General features: G+C 46.4%; 1 long non-coding RNA gene across 1 annotated transcript; it reads right to left on the reverse strand.

The window, feature by feature from the left end:
- Positions 1–305: 305 nt before the first annotated feature.
- LOC121579057 lies at positions 306–17,406 on the reverse strand. Its single transcript, XR_006002860.2, has 3 exons — positions 17,163–17,406; positions 7,955–8,066; positions 306–1,071 (listed from the first exon to the last, which is right to left on the reverse strand). It is a non-coding gene; the product is annotated as an uncharacterized LOC121579057 (long non-coding RNA).
- Positions 17,407–17,842: the final 436 nt, after the last annotated feature.

Genomic DNA, 17,842 nt, shown 5'->3' on the forward strand with positions numbered 1-17,842 from the left:
ATTACTAATAATACAGTACAGCTCAAATGTCCAGTAATAGCAACACCCTTTTCATTCCATGTGTCACTGATGAACTCTGCCTCAACTCTGACTATTTCTACAGATGGACTGGAGGTGCTTTTGCCAGACGGCAGCCTCCGTCGTTTGATGGGGAGACCATAATGGGGTAGGTTTTATTTGACCTGTTCAAACTTCAAGATAGTATATGTTTGTGTGTCAGATATCACCTATCCCTAACTGCCACTGGTAATAGAACAGTGACTGTGTGTATTAGTTCACAGAAACATGTATGGAGCCAGCTCATGGAGACCTGCAAGATGATGAGATGAAGTCCAGACTGATAGACGGGCTACCCCATATGAACTATGATCATGGAACTAGTTCTCCATGTAACAGTCTGTGAGAACAGCTTAATCAGAACTTTAAAAGCATCAGAGTCCTCCTGGCATTCATCCAGAACCCCCAAATGACCACCAGTTCTTTTTTCCATCTTATTACATTTATATTTACATGTTAGTCATTTAGCAGACGCTGTTATCCAGAGCGACTTACAGTTAGTGTATTCATCTTAAGATAGATAGGTGGGACATATCACAGTAATAGTAAGTAAATTTTCCTCAATAAAGTAGCTATTAGCAAAGTCAGAGCTAGTAAGGGGGGGAGTCAAGTGTGAGTGTTAGTTCACGAAAGTGTTTAAAAATGTTTTATTCATTCTTGTCTATATGAAGTGAACTAATCTCTTTCACCATCTCCCTCTGGCCCTCATAGCAATAAATAACACCACTTTCTCTGTTTCCTTCTCTCCCTTCATCCCAGAACAGCTACTGTTCAACTGATGTATGTCTTTTACTGTGACAGGCCCTCAACCACCGGATGTAGTATCTCCTGTGATCACCCCAGGCCTCGGAAGACCTCTTCAACAGCAACAGGAAGCAGTCATACGACCGGGTCACGACCCCTCTTATAACACCACATGAGTCAAGTGGAGCCCACCCCGCGAGCCGCAGCGGAAGGTTCCGGTCTCACCGAGGAGCAAGGTGTGGAAGGATCGTCAGGGGAGGAGAGGGAGACCTAGTCAGCGCATCAGTATGAGGAAAAGAAAGAGAGAGGGAAAGAAAGAGAGAGAGAGAGAAAGAAAGAGCGAGAGGAGGAGAGAGGAAACATCTGTCAGATAGCAGCCATGTAACATCATTACACACAAGGCCCACCGGCTCACCTAACACGGCCACAGCTGGGTCTAATACAACCTACATCCACAGGGGAAACTACTGTGTGACCCACTACAGTCAGAACTATGTATACATCCAGCCAGGAGGCACCAGGGAGGGGATGATGATGCTGCCTAAGCCCACAATCGAGACTCACTGGGGACGCGTCTGTGCCAGAGCCCCAAGCTTCTTGCCTGAACACGGGGCTGACATTATGGGAGCTATTAGAATGTTTTTGTTTGGCAACACTTTTGTTTTTTTGCATTTTTTGTTTTTTGGACAAGGGGAGAGAGGCAGTGACTGAGGAGTGTGAGAGAGAGAGACAGAGAAAGAGAAAGAGAGAGAGAGTAGTCTGACGCATGTGTTGTAAGACTGAATAATTGAACTGTGTTTTGTTTTAACAAGTGAGTTTTTCTCTCTCATTAAACAATTCTATAGAGAATTGGTGAATTATGTAACGTTGCTGTGTGATGTTGCTGTATTTCTCACTGGTCTTATCACACGCGGGGTAATTCTATAACTATCTGCTCCTTTACAGCAATAGGCATCATTTTAATCAAATGAGCCGGGTTTCTTCTGTTGGATTTATGCCTTGTCAAACTCTGGTATTTGTCCGTGTGCCAGCTGTTTTCTTAACTGAGGTAAACCTCGATAAATCAATAGGAGTTAATCTGCTGAGAAGACTGTGTGCTGGCCTGTCTGAAAGGCCACTTTGTCTCTTGGTTCCTGACCATGAATCAAGCCCTCAATGAAGAATCAACAGAGAAGTGACATTCAGATAGCAGCCCCAGTGTTCCTGAGCAATGATATGGGAAACAGAGGACCCATATTTTAAAGGGGTATGGTATAGTGCTGGACCCAATATTCCAGGTATGCATCTTTTCTTTCAGGAGGTCGTTTCGACTCCGACATAAAACCATTCTTCCTCTAGCACTGTCACAATCATGCAGATGGTCTATGTCTCCATATGGTAAGCTGATCTGAATGCTATGTCATTTGACATGTAACCCTAGCTCCACAGCCACAGTGAAAGAGGACATTTCGAGGTGATATAGAGCGGGAGATGTGTGCAAATCATTTCCATGATCGTATGTGTGTCATGCAGTGTAAGGCCTTGGAATTCCATGCATTCTGCACTCCGTGTTTCATGCTGAAAGATTTCACCTTCCGTACATTGGCAAAATGTCACATAAGCTGTCACTGGGGATGAGGTAAGACCAGTCTGAGTTCAAAATGGACTCCTTCAGATGTCTCTTCTCTATTGCAACATGTTCAAAGAGTGTCTTCGCACTGTAGAGAAAGCTCAAAGGTGCTGATTTGACCTTGTGTGCGTCAATCACTCCTCTGTATACTGTAGGTCAGGGGCAGAGGGAGGGACTGTGGCCCAGTGGGGTGTATGTATAGGCTGGTCTAGCTGAAATCTGATGAGGAGCAGGAGAGAGAGTGAGAGACAGAGAGGAAAAGAGAGAGAGAGAAAGAGGAGGTAGGAGAGGACATACCCACAGGTTCTCGGGGCTTGAACCCAGTGCGACCCCAGTGTGTTGACACAGGCTGCCCTCCTCCCCCGTTAACCCCCCCACTCCCCCTCCCATACAAATCTTAGGGAATTATTGAATAGGGTCCCTTATTGATTGAGCCAAATTGTTACCCAGTGTCAATTGCAGCATAAGGAGACAGTTATCATTCAATCCAGTTGTGTCCTAATTAGATTATCAAATAAAATATGTTTCATTTTCATTCATTATGTTTGCTTTGTTTTGTCAAACCAATGGGGTAATATTACAAAGAGACTGAAGGTAGACATAGAAGATGGTTGAGTGTTTGATATAGGTTGACTCAGATCGTATTCCTCTTCTACCATCTGGTCTGGGATCATGAATGTAGTTACCCACTGGGCACAGACGTCAGTTCAACGTCTAGTTTTGATTACATTTGGTTGAGTTGTCAACTAATGTGAATTCATCTTGAAATCAACAGAAAATGTCACGATGTCATTTAGGTTAAAGGTTGGGTGATAAAAAGGTCAAATTCCCATGACTTTTTTCAAAATTCTATCAGTTTTCATCACATCTTCATCACATTTTCGTTGAAATGACGTGGAAGCAACGTTGATTCAACCCATTTTTACCCAGTGGGTAGTATGTGAGAAGAGGCTAGCTGTGTGGCAGTCAGAAGCCTCTCTTCAGGAGGTTGTTGTTGAATGCAGGTCCCCTGGGGACCACACTGTGAGATGACATCATGGGGTCTCCGTTCAACAACAACAACATCTACACAACACTCTTTGAATCTGTTTGTTGTGACTCATGTATAAGCGATGGGAATAAAAGTACAATGATTGACTAGCCATGAAATTAGGTAATATGATAATTTGATGAATTTTTGAAGAACTGAGAATTCACTCTACAGGAACCTTGTGATCTTAAACCTTAACCCCCTCTTTTTAGAAAACGTAACTCAAGACCTGGAGTTAGAATTGGCAAAGATGCAATTGCATCTATCCGGTGTATGTGACAATAAAACATCTTTAAATTGCCCATTCTCCATCACTACACAGACTACATATTTCCAGTGTGGTCATGCACATTCCTCTGTGGTGTTGTGAAACACGTGGGCCCAAACTGAGAGCACAACAGGGGCCACTCCAGACCACTGCAATCCCTCCTGTCTCATCCTCTCCCTGACCCTCATTACTTCTTCATGTGAGAACCGTGAAGAGATGACTAAAACACAAGCATTCCACCCAAATGAACTCCTCACTCACTAAGAATGTCAACTGACCACGGTGCTACAAATGTCTTTAGCTCTGTCTCATAAAAACAATGTCTGAACCCAGAAAATGAACTTGCACAGACAGAGGAGTGTTGTCTTTCATCGCTGGCACAGGCAGTGTGTTGATGCACATTAAAACTATGTCAATTATATTCGTAGCTTAACGTTACCGGGTTTGTGTTTTGATAATGTGGTTGGAGCCAGGGAGAGGGGCTCAGAGGAGGTTTATCCCAGTGTGTTGGAGCCAGGGCCTGTGATGGGTGGGCACGCTGATTAGCGAGTTAGCGAGGGTGGCTACAGATGGACCCTAGCCCGCGTTACGGTTTCAGCGCTCCGATGTTATAAACTGTGGGTGGGCATGGGGATAAAACACAGCCCAGGCTAGTCATTGTTTATGCTAGGTGTTTGTGGTCCAACATTCACCACAGGGGTGTGCAACGCCCTTATGTCTCTGTTAGCAGTAAGATGCTAAAACGACCTACATTGAAGCTAATGTCAAAGTTACCATCAAAACTTTTGCTCATTCAGATTTCACCCCTCTTAGAATAAAGTAAATATTTATATATAAAACTTAACACAAAACAAGTCAGTTATGATGGCACAGGCTTTTTGCATCCTGTTGCCCCTCATAACTCTGAGTTGTTGCGATCTTTGCCTAATCCACCTCGACAGGGTAGTCTGCTGGAGGTCTCTGAATGGCCTCCCAGGCTGCTAGTGTGGTGTGTGGGGGACGCTCCACCTGTCCCCTTGCCCTGAGCACTGAGGGTCAGCATAGAGCCTGAGTGGTGGTCCTCCACCCCATCAATACTAAACAGTGTGAAACAACAAATTAACTGCAGCACCACCCATGCAAATGTCAGCTACAACAAGCGCTGGCTTTACAAATGACCTGCCACACACCCAGGATCCTGTTGTGTGGTCTCATATGAAAATACACTGAGTGTACCAAGCATTAGGAACACCTTCCCTTTTGCCCTCAGAACAGCCTCAATTTGTCGGGGCATGGACTCTACAAGGTGTCGAAAGCATTCCACAGGGATGCTGGCCCATGTTGACTACAATGCTTCCCACAGTTGTGTCAAGTTGGCTGGATGTCCTTTGAGTGGTGGACCATTCTTGAAACATACGTTAAACTGTTGAGCTGGCACCTACTACCATACCCCGTTCAAATGTTTTGTCTTGCCCATTCACCCTCTGAATGGCACACATACACAATCTACAGTGCATTCAGAAAGTATTCAGAACCCTTGAATTTTCCACATTTTGTTAAGTTTTTCCCTCATCAAGCTACACACGATACCCAATAATGACAAAGCGAAAACAGATTTTTAGAAATGTTTGCAAATGTATACAAAATCAAATATCACATTTACATAAGTATTCAGACCCTTTACTCAGTACTTTGTTGAAGCACGTTTGACAGAGATTACAGCCTCGAGTCTTCTTGGGTATGACGCTACAAGCTTGGCACACCTGTATTTGGGGAGTTTCTCCCATTCTTCTCTACAGATCCTCTCAAGCTCTGTCAGGTTCGAATGGGAGCGTCGCTGCACAGCTATTTTCAGGTCTCTCCAGAGATGTTCGATCGGGTTCAAGTCCAGGCTCTGGCTGAACCACTCAAGGACATTCAGAGACTTGTCCCGAAGCCACTCCTGCGTTGTCTTGGCTGTGTGCTTAGAGTCGTTTTCCTGTTGGAAGGTGAACCTTCGCCCAGTCTGAGGTCCTGAGCGCTCTGGAGCAGGTTTTCATCAAGGATTTCTCTGTGCTTTGCTCCGTTCATCTTTCCCTCGATCCTGACTAGTCTCCTAGTCCCTGCCGCTGAAAAACATCCCCACAGCATGATGCTGTCACCACTATGCTTCACCGTAGGGATGGTGCCAGGTTTCCTCCAGAAGTGACGCTTGGCATTCAGGCCAAAGAGTTCAATCTTGGTTTCATCAGACCAGAGAATCTTGTTTCTCATGGTCTGAGAGTCCTTTAGGTGCCTTTTGGCAAATGCCAAGTGGGCTGTCGTGCCTTTTACTGAGGAGTGGCTTCCGTCTGGCTACTCTACCATAAAGGCCTGATTGGTGGAGTGCTGCAGAGATGGTTTCCCTTCTAAAAGGTTCTCCCATCTCCACAGAGGAACTCTGGAGCTCTCTTAGAGTGACCATCGGGTTCTTGGTCACCTCCCTGACCAAGGCCCTTCTCCCCCGATTGCTCAGTTTGGCCGAGCGGCCAGCTCTAGGAAGAGTCTTGGTGTTTCCAAACTTCTTCCATTTAAGAATGATGGAGGCCACTTTGTTCTTGGGGACCTTCAATGCTACAGAATTTTTTTGGTACCCTTCCCCAGATCTGTGCCTCAACACAATCCTGTCTCTGAGCTTTACAGACAATTCCTTCGACCTCATGGCTTGGTTTCTGCTCTGACATGCACTGTCAACTGTGGGACCTTATATAGACAGGTGTGTGCTTTTCCAAATCATGTCCAATCAATTGAATTTACCACAGGTGGACTCCAATCAAGTTGTAGAACCATCTCAAGGATGATCAATGGAAACAGGATGCACCTGAACTCAATTTCGAGTCTCATAGCAAAGGGTCTGAATACTTAAGAAAATAAGGTATTTCTGTTTTTTTGCAAAAATGTCTAAAAACCTGTTTTTGCTTTGTCATTATGGGTTATTGTGTGTAGATTGATGAGGAAAAAAATGAATTCAATCAATTTTAGAATAAGGCTGTAACGTAACAAAATGTGGAAAAAGTCAAGGGGTCTGAATACTTTCCGAATGCACTGTATGTCTCAATTGTCTCAAGGCTTAAAAATATTTATTTAACCTGTCTCCTCCCCTTCATCTACACTGATAGAAGTGGATTTAACAATTGACATCAATAAGGGATCATAGCTTTCACCTGGATTCACTGGTCAGTCTATGTCATGGAAAGAGCAGGTGTTCTTAATGTTTTGTATACTCAGTGTATATCCCCTTTGTCAGGGGATATTATCATTATCATTCAGATACTTGCCTCAATAAAGCCTCTGTGCATCTATGCTGCAGTCTATTATAATAACTGTGAACTTAGATGAACACACCCCAGCAAAGCAGAGTAACATTTGTGATATTCATCATACTTTAAATAAAGATCACATCTGAAGTTTGCATGGGTCCTGTGACTAGGTGTCACATTCCTGCCAATGCTGTTGCTGATGCTTAGAAACACAGCCATTGGTTGCCACATACTGACAGGAGGTATCAGACCAGTGGTGCAACCAAGCATCCCATGCCCATGATAGTATTTTCATAGGCATGTGGGCTCATGTTTTGGCAACGTGTGTTGTTGTATTTTGAAATGATATGATGTCAGATAAGCATCTTACTGGGGGTCCAACATGTAATGCCAGTGTCACGTTCGTTGAGTACAGGATTGGACCAAGGTGCAGCGTGGTATGCGTACATGTTTGTTTATTAATTAAACACCGACAAAACAACAAAAGCAACGTAACGTGACGTTCTAAAGGCTAAACATCAAACAAGCCAAACACACAGAAACAAGATCCCACAACATAGGTAGGCAACATGGCTGCCTAAGTATGATCCCCAATCAGAGACAACGATCGACAGCTGCTTCTGATTGGGAACCACACCCGGCCAACATAGATCTACACAACATAGAATGTACACCCTGACCAAACCAACAAGAAACAACAGGCATTAAAGGTCAGGGCGTGACAGCCAGGGTGTTAAAGTGACACGGTCACCTCCCTGAGAAGTTATTGAAAGTGCAGGCGTGCGTGCGTGTTTTGCTTGCGTGTGTGTGAGCGCGAGAGAGAGTATGTGTATGAATGTGTGTCTGTCAGTGTGCTCTGTGAAGATTGTGAAATCCGTTGGCAGGGGAGCGGAGAAGAGGGTTTAGTAGAAAATGTTCTGATTCCGGGGCCCTCGCTCTCCCCTCGCTACCGTTCCACACATAAATCAGGGGAGCGTGACTAAACCCACCGGTAACAGGAGCCGGGCCGGCGCTCCCCTGTGGACCCAGTGCCTGCAAGTCAGCATCTCAGCACGCCCTGCAGTAAGGCCCCACCGAAGCCCCATGGACCCCTAGAGACTCCTGGAAACCAAACAGTGAGGTCAGTGCTGGGCTCAGAGAGAGAGAACACAGAGAGAGAGAAAACACAGAGATCCAGGGCCACCAGGGCCACGGCCAGAGAGACTGAACCTGGGATTAAGTCATTAAGGACAGCCATCACCTTAAGCCACCGCTGGGGATCCTCTGTGAAGCTGCAGTAAAAAGATACTCTCTGTTCTCATGTATTGATTTTATCTCTGCAGAGAACTGGTGGTGACTTTCTTCTGTTAGCTCAGAGGCAAGGAATATTTTTGGAGGAGTGCTGGGGTTTGAATCAGATATTTTGAAGAAAATAAATTTCTGCTAAATTGCTAAACAACATTAAAACACACCTACGTATCTTCATGTGTGAATTTCAGTTTGAAAGATGACTGCTTCGGTGGTAGAACAAAATAATAAAAGAGTTGTGAACGTGCTGAGAATGATGCTTTTCCATTGTCTCTCCTTTGCACCCTGTACTTGACCCAGTCCCAGTATTAACTATCATGGCAGTCCTATTATCACCTGTCCATATAATTCCTTATAGACCATTTTCCTACACACCCTCCTGCACTTACATTCTCCACACGTATGTAACACTATAACTAATAACATCCGCCACAGTAACACCAGAACTTTTACAGTATTAAAACAGGTGGGGGTGACATCCAGGATGAGTGGAATGCGGGTGTGATGGTGCAGTGTGTTTGTGTGTGTGTGTGTGCATGTGGACTGTGTGTGTGTGTGTGTGTGTGTCTGTCTCTAGGACACCTAAGAGATGGGACAGCTGATCCATCCTATCCTCCTCTCGTTTGTTTTCAGACTTGTTTACAAGAGGTCCTTCCTGCAGCACGTGGAGAACCTGTGGAGAACCTGTCTGCCAACAACAGCACCCACCATCCAGGAGGAATGCCTACCATGCCTGCTGCAGTTGGCCCTGGCTACTGCACAGCATACCTCCCACAGACACACACGCGGTCAGACAGATGGACGGACGGCCAGACGGACAGACGGACACACCGCCAGCACAGGCAAGCACACACACACACATACATACACACATTCCCCTCACTCACTCGCCACACCATCATCAATACCCAATTACCACGTCCTGTGTTTGGACAGTAAAGTTAGACCATGCAGGTTGGCTCCCTAGGCCCCTCCAGAGCAACCTGTTGAGTGTAATTCATGTGAGTGTCAAAAGTGGGAATCCAGGGATACTCTTACAATTGGTGGACCACACATTTGGATGGGCTGGGCTTTAGCACTTAGCCATTTATCACCATTATATCGATCAATTGTAACTCAGATTACATTTATAGCCATCACAAGGCAGAGCATACCCACATACCAGACATTTTAGACAGGGATTTAGAGGGATGAACGTCTTAGTGCATGGTCATTTATAGTTGTAGATGGGTTGGTTGTTTAGCAACAAATCCGACGTGTGCACAGCTATAGGGCAAAACAGACGGCCTTGGCTTAGAATGTTGACAACATGTAAACGATATTTCATCTCCAATGTTTATTGAAAACATAAATACATTTGCACAATGAGCACTTGTTGTCTCTCAAATACATCGTTACAGTTGTTGGTTAGCTAGCTAACGAATTTTTGCCATATTAGCATTGACATGAAATCAGTCAAACACCTCAAAACAAGACACGGTATCAAGAACAAGATGAAACTAGCTGAAACGAGCCACTTACAATTCCCCACATGGCAGTTGTTTGTCATTGTTGCTAGCAATCTGGCCATCTAGAATCACAACAACTCATAGACTTCTGCCCCAATAAGGTATGCGCATTGTTTTGGTGATGTTGTCAGCTAACCCACCTATTTTTTATTTTTTATTTTTTTATTTCACCTTTATTTAACCAGGTAAGCCAGTTGAGAACAAGTTCTCATTTACAACTGCGACCTGGCCAAGATACAGCAAAGCAGTGCGATAAAAACAACAACACAGAGTTACATATGGGGTAAAAAAAACATAAGGTCATAAAATACAACAGAAAATATATATACAGTGTGTGCAAATGTAGCAAATTATGGAGGTAAGGCAATAAATAGGCTATAGTGCAAAATAATTACAATTAGTATTAACACTGGAATGATAGATGTGCAAGAGATTATGTGCAAATAGAGATACTGGGGTGCAAAAGAGCAAAATAAATAACAATATAGGGATGAAGTAGTTGGGTGGGCTAATTTCAGATGGGCTGTGTACATGTGCAGTGATCGGTAAGGTGCTCTGACAACTGATGCTTAAAGTTAGTGAGGGAGATAAGAGTCTCCAGCTTCAGAGATTTTTGCAATTCGTTCCAGTCATTGGCAGCAGAGAACTGGAAGGAATGGCGGCCAAAGGAGGTGTTGGCTTTGGGAATGACCAGTGAGATATACCTGCTGGAGCGCAGACTACGGGTGGGTGCTGCTATGGTGACCAATGAGCTAAGATAAGGCGGGGATTTGCCTAGCAGTGATTTATAGATGGCCTGGAGCCAGTGGGTTTGACGACGAACATGTAGTGAGGACCAGCCAACAAGAGCGTACAGGTCACAGTGGTGGGTAGTGTATGGGGCTTTGGAGACAAAACGGATGGCACTGTGATAGACTACATCCAATTTGCTGAGTAGAGTGTTGGAGGCTATTTTGTAAATGACATCGCCGAAGTCAAGGATCGGTAGGATAGTCAGTTTTACGAGGGCATGTTTGGCAGCATGAGTGAAGGAGGCTTTGTTGCGAAATAGGAAGCCGATTCTAGATTTAACTTTGGATTGGAGATTCTTAATGTGAGTCTGGAAGGAGAGTTTACAGTCTAACCAGACACCTAGGTATTTGTAGTTGTCCACATACTCTAGGTCAGACCCGTCGAGAGTGGTGATTCTAGTCGGGTGGGCGGGTGCCAGCAGCGTTCGATTGAAGAGCATGCATTTAGTTTTACTAGTGTTTAAGAGCAGTTGGAGGCTACTGAAGGAGTGTTGTATGGCATTGAAGCTCGTTTGGAGGTTTGTTAACACAGTGTCCAATGAAGGGCCAGATGTATACAAAATGGTGTTGTCTGCGTAGAGGTGGATCTGAGAGTCACCAGCAGCAAGAGCGACATCATTGATATACACGGAGAAAAGAGTCGGCCCAAGAATTGAACCCTGTGGCACCCCCATAGAGACTGCCATAGGTCCAGACAACAGGCCCTCCGATTTCACACATTGAACTCTATCTGAGAAGTAGTTGGTGAACCAGGCGAGGCAGTCATTTGAGAAACCAAGGCTATTGGGAACTGGTCACATGTCATAGAGAGACAAATAAATCAATAAATCATGGTAAAAGTGCATAATTATCTCCCTCGTTTGATCTTCATGTCATGCTTTACACAATTTTTATATTTTGGTAATGGAGGCTCAAAATCAGATTTTATTTTTTATTTTTTCAGAGAATTTGGTCAAACTAAAAGATGTAATCTTCAAAGCCAAAATGCTTAGTTTGCCTTTAGTCGACCCAAAATGAATGGAGTGCCCTGAGTGAAAATATACAAAGAGGGTTTTCTGTTTCAAAGACATTACTTTGTTCTTTACCAACAGTGGCTTTATGGCTATCATATTCTAGCAACTAAAGCCTCATTGCCCCTAGAAGCTGTTGTTTTAATGACATGGACCCGATATAACCAATTACACAAGACAGCGGTAGCCCTCTCCTCAGTCTTCAACACTGACATTTGTCAATATCCTATTAGTTTCTCTTGGAGCCTGTGAGTTTATTCTACAAAGCCTGTTGTTGCTTTTTATCCCATGCCTACATTAGGGCTGATTTTCATTGTAACCAAAACGGTATACTGGGTTACTGACTTCTAGAAAAACTAATATCGGGGGCCATTGTCTCTTGCTATGGCAACCGTCACACGTTCTCTGGTGATTGGATTTATTTCGGACTTATCGCTGGCTATATCACTAATTCCCCCCAGGCGGAGTGATATTAATGATAGCAATGTCTCACCAGATAATTTACAGCCGTTTACATCAAAGCACACTGCTACAAAGCACCCAAGTCTCATTAAAGTGCTCTGCTGATGCCCCTAATTTGATTACAAACCAATTCTCTCAGCCACGTATGGTTATGAAAGTCACGTTTAGAGAAAATGTTTCTCATAAAACTTTCTCAGTACGGTCATGTGATATAGTAGTTTTATGTGTTTTAAACATATCGTCTCAGCTGTACGAGAGGCCAGGATGGGGGTAGGAGGGTTAACGTCTTGCCTCTCTGTCCAGATAAGGGGTCTCGTCTGGGGGTCAAGGCCAGCACCCAATGACCCCCCTCTAAGTCCCCATGAGTGACCGTGTCTGGATACACACAAGCCACTGGCTAACACCCACGATCCAATCACTCTGCTGAATGACGACAGAATCAATCACCAAGGAATGTGATTGGTCCAGACTAAATCAGTATTGTCTGTCAAGTGACAAGCTGTTGAGTCCTGTCCACAATGTCAAAGGAGACATAACATGAGCCTGTGATGTGGATTGTAAAAAGACGTAATACATGTCCTCCTCTCGCCCTCCGTATTGTAGCCTGCTCTGTTCTGTTGATTGTTATTGTTAGCCTCCATCTTGACGGAACAACTGTATAAGCCAGTCCGTCATTAACACACCATTTGTGACCAGTCCGTGGCCAGGGTACAACACTCTCATAATACAGCCTCATAACGTAATGCTGTGCCTGTGAGGTCATAGAGAGTTAGCGAGCAGCGTGTGGAGCCTGCGCCAGCCTCTCTCCCTCGCTAATTGATGCACTTCAGCCGCTGAGCTCTTTGAACTGAATCCCCCTCGTCCACCCGGGAGAATGCAGATGGCATCATTATTTTCTCCTCTGCTTTGAAACTCAAGCCCCCGATGATGACCCAGAGCTCTCGGCGCTACCACGGCCGCCAGTGAGAGGAACCGTCTGTTTGCTTTGCATTAAGAAACAGTGCGCCCTGGCCCCGCGTCGCTGGCTGTGCCACTGTTGTTGCTTTCTAGTACACTTGACACGGGTCTGTGTTTGAGGCAGCCAGGCACTGTGGCTTAGGATTGTTGTTGGGAAGAGATGCTATCATCAGTAGCCACAGACGGGGCAGTAGCCCTGAGAGTCCCTGGGTGACGCTACGTCTTAGCTGGGTCAGGGAGGAGAGCCCTTGTTTGTGTAGTGCTTTAGCCCCTGTGTGATAGCAGAGATGACTGGCGGTACTCCAGCTCTGGCTCCACTCTCTCCTATGAGCTGGTCAGGGCACCTGTTAGACCCTGATCCTTCCTATTCCCCTCCATTCAGACAAGGAACCAGCACTAGGCTTTAAGACGAGTCCCCACACAACTGAAGCCTGGTAATCTGTGCAGACAGGTTATTTTTTTATCTGGGGTGAAATACATCCAGGGCTTGAGGCCATTTTGAAGAGGAGAGAGCTGACTTCTAAAAACATGACCTTCTGTGTCTCCGGTTTCTGTCTCCCCTGGCAATGTGAGGACAACGTATTTTAATGACAATACCTCTTGGGACAGGTTTGTGATACCGTTGACGATGTATATGAATTATTAAACTAGGAATCTATAAACAGTCAATAGATGGTGTGTTAAACATTGTAACATCTGACTTCTACCTCACACATCCTGGTTTACATACTGTATCCTCATTGTGAAATGGGGCCTCTTTCCCAAACATTAACGAGCCTAGTCACCAAGCCACTGGGGCTGATCACCTGGAGGTCAAAGGTTCATGACCCCAGGTGAGGCACTGTCATCGTGTCCATGACCAGGCTACTTAACCTCTCATTGGCTAAGTCAAATCCCAGGTGTGAGACTACTGGGAAATATACGGTGTGTCAGTCATGCTGAGTTCTGGCTTCCTCTAAAACAGCCCAATGATTGTGTAATCTGTCTGAGGCAGGAGGTCCAGTCAAGCAGGGAGACAGGGGTCGGCGAGGGATGAAGTTCCCAAAGTTCATGTTAATTTTCAGGACTGTTTATGACCCCTGTGTCAGCACCCCTCCAGATCTCTCCTTCTCACCAACTGACTGACACTCAGAGAACATACAGATCATGTGGAAACATCTTATTAATGCCCTGACCAGCATGGACATAAAGAGAGAGAGAGAGAGAGCGAGAGAGAGAGAGAGAGAGAGAGAGAGAGAGAGAGAGAGAGAGAGAGAGAGAGAGAGAGAGAGAGAGAGAGAGAGAGAGAGAGAGAGAGAGAGAGAGAGAGAGAGAGAGAGAGAGAGAGAGAGAGAGAGAGAGAGAGAGAGAGAGAGAGAGAGAGAGAAAGAGAGAAAGAGAGAAAGAGAGAAAGAGAGAAAGAGAGAAAGAGAGAGAAAGGGAGAAAGAGAGAGTGCGGATTGCACCAATGCAGAGTGGAAACGTCCCACCTCAGTCAATAGTTGACCTCTCGGCAGATTCCTCTTACATTTCCACATTAACTGGAATGTGCCAACAGGCCCAGCTCTGGGTATTGTCATGTGTATTTTTATCCTCCTGTAAGGCAATCTCCTCCATGTTTTTGGCGAGGGGGCTAATACTGGGCTTATTGACCATGTTGCATAAGGAGGAAGAGGACAGCAGCACGAGGTTACTGTCACGCCCTGGCTCTGGGGACTCTTTTATGTTGAGCCAGGGTGTTTGTTTCTATGTTGTAGTTTCTATGTGTTTATTCTAGATCGTTTAGATCTATGTTGGTCAGGGTGGTTCCCGATCAGAGGCAGCTGTTGCTCGTTGTCTCTGATTGGGAACCATACTTAGGCAGCCTGTTTTGCACAGTTATTTGTGGGATCTTGATCTGTATAGGTTTGTGTTGGTGAACCTGTTAGACTTCACGTATCGTTTTGTTGTTTTGTTGTTGGTGTTAAAGTACTCATTAAAAGATGTACGCCTATCACGCTGTGCCTTGGTCCGGTTCTTACGACGATCGTGACAGAAGATCCCACCAAAGAAGGACCAAGCAGTGTGTTCAGGAGCAGACACCGGGAAAGGAACTGGAGAAGTTGGCGATGTCCCAGGTGGGCGAATGGTGGTCTTGGGAGGACATGTTCGCTGGCAAAGGGCCATGGGCAAAAGTTAAAGCCCTGGCGAGAGAGGAGGTACGGCGCCAACCGTGCCGTCGTCGGACAGGCGAGAGGCAACCCCAATAATTTTTTTGGGGGGGGCACACGGCATGGACGACGGGGCTGCTGGAGGCAGCTACAGGGCAAGTTTGTGGACTAGGAGAGGAGGCCACCAGGTTACGGGGGCCATTGGTCATGAGGGGGAAGGAGAGTGTAGAGGCACGGCGAGAGGTACTGGGGTGTGTTACCAGTCCGGTCCGGCCCGTTCCTGATCCCCGCACAAGGCCAGTGGTGTGTGTTCCCAGTACGGTCCGGCCTGTTCCTGTCCCTCGCACCAAGCCTGTGGTGCGCGTCGCCAGCCCGGTCCGGCCTGTTCCTGTCCCTCGCACCAAGCCTGTGGTGCGCGTCGCCAGCCCGGTCCGGCCTGTTCCTGTCCCTCGCACCAAGCCTGTGGTGCGCGTCGCCAGCCCGGTCCGGCCTGTTCCTGTCCCTCGCACCAAGCCTGTAGTGCGCGTCGCCAGCCCGGTCCGGCCTGTTCCTGCTCCCCGCACCAAGCCAGTGGTGCGCGTCGCCAGCCCGGTTCGGCCTGTTCCTGCTCCCCGCACCAAGCCAGTGGTGCGCGTCGTCAGCCCGGTCCGGCCCGTTCCTGCTCCCCACACCAAGCCAGTGGTGCGCGTCGTCAGCCCGGCACGGTCCGTGCCTGTTCCACCTGTGCCTGGTCCGGCACCGGTCAGCTGCTCCATGCCGGAGCCAGAGCAATCCGCTCCACCTGTGTTCAGTCCAGCTCCGGCCAGCAGGGCCAGACCACGAGGGCGAGAGAGAGAGCTTTGGTCGCGCCCGGATCCGCCTCCCGGCCCCTCCCCTGTGGTGTTTGGTTGGCGCGGTCGCGGTCCGCGCCTTTGGGGGGGGGGGGTACTGTTACGCCCTGGCTCTGGGGACTCTTTAATGTTGAGCCAGGGTGTTAGTTTCTATGTTTAGTTTTCTAGGTTTAAGTTCTAGATCGTGTGGATCTATGTTGGCCAGGGTGGTTCCCAATCAGAGGCAGCTGATTCTCGTTGTCTCTGATTGGGAACCATACTTAGGCAGCCTGTTTGGCACAGTTTATTGTGGGATCTTGATCTGTATAGGTTTGTGTTGGTGAACCTTTAGACTTCACGTATCGTTTTGTTGTTGGTGTTAAAGTACTCATTAAAAGATGTACACCTATCACGCTGCGCCTTGGTCCGCTTCCTGTAACGATCGTGACAGTTACTGTTAACAGCTCAACAAATATACTATAATATTCCAGTAACATGACCTGGTGAAAGGGAAGCATGCCCCGACGGTTGAAAGTTTCAAATCACATTGTAGAATGTGTGAAAATGTGAGTGTGTCCCTTAAATAACAGTCATGTTTTCCTGTTATATGATATTCTCTCTCAGTACTCTGGGCATGTAGTGGGGGCTTTCCTGACATGTTGAGGAAGAGGCCTGTCGATGTACCTGGTCAATTATTAACCTCTGAAGAAGATGGAGTCTCTGAATGCCATGCGAGGTGAGCATTTACTGTAGGTTGAAGTTTATCATAGGTCAGAGAGGGGCCCTGAAGCCCAGTAAATCACACCTCCAAACACTGACAGACCAGGAGTAAGATGACGTTGCCCATAGACACTGATCTTGGGTCAGTTTTGCATTTCCCCCACTATTGGTTAAGGATAGGATTGGGGGAGGGGTAGATGATCCTAGATCTGTATCTAGAGGAAACTTCACCCCGGAGCGACTGACCAACAGTCAACTCTGAACTCACTACATTATCTCTGTTAGGTCCAGTGATGCAACACCATGCTCAGTTACATGGCAGTTATGGGATTTTTACTCCAGAAATAGTCAGTTGACCGATTGAGGTTGAACTACAGGAGCAAAACCACCGAAAATGTCACAATGTCATCAGTTCAGAAACACAGCTTTGTAACCTTTTCACATTATTTTCCTCTGATGGCACCTGGACTCTTGTGCTAATGTGTCATGGCACTATAATTCGAAAAAAAATTGTGTCAACTCACATCCTTGTCATGTCAGCATATTCCATATTCACATGCTCGATTGGTCTCCAGTGTTCGGTGTTTTTAAGTGTTGAGTTCACGCTGAAGATTTGTTGACTTGATCTCCCCTGTTGCTTCTCTGGGTCTTGAGATTCCGGGCGGATTTACGCTTCCTGCAGTCCCTCTCGACTCCTCTCTGTATCCGTCCCCCTTCACCAGGAAAGCTAGACCCTCCCTGCGCTTTGGGTTTCTTGGCAGGGTATCCCGTGATTCTCCCTGACAGCTGAAACGTCACCCCCTTGACACAGCCGGCGATTTATGGACATTTGCAGGATGCACAGTAGCCCTGGGGAGAGCAGGACTCTGGGTTGACACCACAGTGCCAGGCCTGAGAGGATCAAGACCCTATCTAGACCACCATCATCATCTAGCAGAGCACTCTGTCTGACACCATTTTGTCTCCGATAGACAATGAGAGGAGACTATGGAGAGAACACAGACCTTTATGGAGGCGAATGAAGTATCTCCAACCCTCTGTCCTCCTGTCCGCTCCAGCCACCAAGCCACATCTGTCCTGTCCCATCCTGAGGACCAGACAGACAGGAGGCCACTGGACATGGAAATGACTGTTGCACAACTAACTGAACCTTCATTATAGCACTGAAACGGGTCTGTGTCCCATTATCCGCGAGTGTGAACCA

Source organism: Coregonus clupeaformis, chromosome 34 (genome assembly GCF_020615455.1).
Source record: "Coregonus clupeaformis isolate EN_2021a chromosome 34, ASM2061545v1, whole genome shotgun sequence".
In the NCBI taxonomy this organism is placed as follows: Eukaryota; Metazoa; Chordata; class Actinopteri; order Salmoniformes; family Salmonidae; genus Coregonus; species Coregonus clupeaformis.